The sequence below is a fragment of the Musca vetustissima genome, unplaced genomic scaffold, assembly GCF_032173495.1.
Source record: "Musca vetustissima isolate MV318-11 ecotype Yass unplaced genomic scaffold, APGP_CSIRO_Mvet_v1 utg37050, whole genome shotgun sequence".
NCBI classification, from domain to species: Eukaryota; Metazoa; Arthropoda; class Insecta; order Diptera; family Muscidae; genus Musca; species Musca vetustissima.
The window spans coordinates 11,193-13,990 of record NW_026886428.1 but is presented as its reverse complement, the minus strand read 5'-3'; positions in this window follow the sequence as shown (position 1 = coordinate 13,990).

Sequence of the window (2,798 nt, the reverse complement as noted above, 5' to 3'; positions counted from 1 at the left end):
AATATGCTCACCAAGGACTTTCGTACCCATGACGAATTGTTTATGGCCAATTTGGATGAAACGTATCTAAACTCCCTAGAGTACCGACATTTGGAAAGGTTTGGTTTATATGGGGGCTAATACAAAAATTGGACTACTGTTTACAAGTTTTTGTAGGAAAATTCGCTACAAATAAGAACCTAATGTGACGAAAGTGTCCACAAATTCAGTTGAAGACATGCCCAGAATATCGAATATTGGGAGGTACCTTTATATATGCACTATACGAAAACGATAATGGACTTATCTAATGTAAAAACACATCATTGCATTAGTAGTACTGTGTGTGCAAAATTCCAGTGAGCTCTATCTTCTGTATACTTTGAATTAGTTTCAATCTACACCTTTAATTCATATTTCTGGCTTTATCTTAAAAACTCAATTGATAATATTCTAATAACAGTTAATTATTCTGATTTCGTGTCTACTACAGTCGAAATAGTTAATAACGACATGTCTGTCCTTTAATTTACATTGTGTATAACGACGTATGGCTTATAGCGATAAAATTCGCAATTTCGTCTGTATATTGTATATAAATATAATCGTAGCATCTATAAATTGTAGACATCTACAGAATTAAATTTCCCATATTATATTACATTTTTGATTAGTTTTCCTTCCTTTCCGCATATTAATTGCATCGAATAAAACCGTCACTTTCCGGCAATTTCGGATTTCCCCACAGTGAGATTTCTAATAGACCATATTTAATGATTTATGGAGGCAAGTGCGATTCACGAGCAAAACTACGCACACGACTTCCAATCTATGAAATGAAAATTCACTCGAGACACTAACACACTTCTACGCACTCGAACATAAACCAAATACATATATAAAGAAACCACCAAAAAAATTATCGCATATGCTCAAAATTTGTTTTAATACAATGAATATTTGGCTAAAGACCAAACAGCAATCATAACGAACAAAAATATTGAGGAAGAGTGGGAGCTGAGGGAGAAGACAAAGCATTCACTAGAGAAGCAAAAAGAACAAAAACAACGTTGTCTAATTTGTTGTTTCTATAAAAAAGAACAAAAAATAAAAACAAAACACAAAAAAAGATATGCACAACCGCAGTGTCCTACGCTCACGCTCTCAAATAGTCAACGGGGTTTGGGTACGCACGCATCCGAAGGCATGAATTTTTCTAAAATTAATTTTTATTTTGTTCATTTCATATTTTTTTTGTTTTTGCCCTCGTCGCTTATGACTGCTCTTTGTTGCTCTGATTTCGAAGCAAATAAACCGACTATGAAAATAATGAAATTAAAATGAACACATGTACACAAATATATTAACAAATACACACACACACAAACAGACACCTACTTACATGCGATTCTATTCACTAACGACAACTGACAGAGAGCAACAACTAAACAAATAAGAAAATTGATTGCACGGTATATCAGAACCGGATATAGGGTTTTTTTTTATTCAATATGGCATATATCTGATACGAGAAATTTAGATAAATTAATTGGTTGCGGCTTTGGAAATTGTTGTGACACACAAGGCACTTTCGTGACCGGTTTGAGAATAGGAGGATTGTATTGACTCCTTCCGCATCAAACCGGGCAGCTTGGCGTGCCAAACATACCACTACAAATATATTTAATTATGTTCTAGGATAATACTAACGAACTGAGCTGGGCAACTTGTAGAATAAATCTATTGAAAATCAACCAAATGGGATCGACCGGACCCAAACTCTAGACATATTAGTACGACGTGCTGGGACACATTAGTACGACCTGCTTAATTGACTTTCTTGAATATCTGAATGGTCAGGTTGAGTGAATATAAGACTGAAGAAAGGCGAATAAAAGTAAAACCATATTATCGGAAACATTGTGAATCGCAACTGGGGAATCATGCTCGCCATAATAAAAATCTTCTTTCAAACTCAACAAGGCTTCACTTTTAGACATTGAAAGCAAAACAAGACACTCAAAATTAGTTATTATAGGACCCTGATGTCTATACAGTGAGATACAATCGGAAAGTATGCCAAAATTGGACTATGCGGATGGACGATTTAATCGCGACTCCACTTAAATGGTCAACTTTTACCGTATTATCGATTTAAATAAAAATTGTATGCTATTATCCTTTAAATGACAAAAACAGGCGGATTTGCAATCTCGGAGGGTCTGGCGAAGAAGAAGAGGAATGTACAGGGTTGTCAATTCGAATTGGTACAGAATAATTTGTTTCCTTGAAATCCTCAAAGAAATTTGAAATATGGACAAGAGAAGACAAATCATTGTGCACCATAGCAATAGGTCATCTTAGATATCGGATAAAAATAATCGTAATTTTTGCCGGTTTAATTTGATGATTCGCGCGTCGCATATCAAGAAAAATTAGTTCGAAAATTAGTTTTATGAGCTCAAAATACATATATAGTAGACCTGGTATGATTGGTCTATCATCGCTACAGAACCACCAAATAAAAGCAATATGGAATTGATCGTCTGGATTTTTTTAACAGATGTAGTATCCGTATATTACAAAAACAACAAAAACAAAATTATGTCTATTGATTTTCTTATCCTTTAATTATTATAGTGCCTATATACAAAGTTACAAGACTTCTATGTAATGCACGCCCATTTGCCAGCCGGTTGAAAATCGTAAAAAATTAAAATCGAGAATGAGGAGAATGGTTCTCTTTTCTAAAAACATCGTGGTGTGTATGAAAAAAAATTTAAAATGGACCAAAAGCTTTAAAGTATAAAAAATAAATG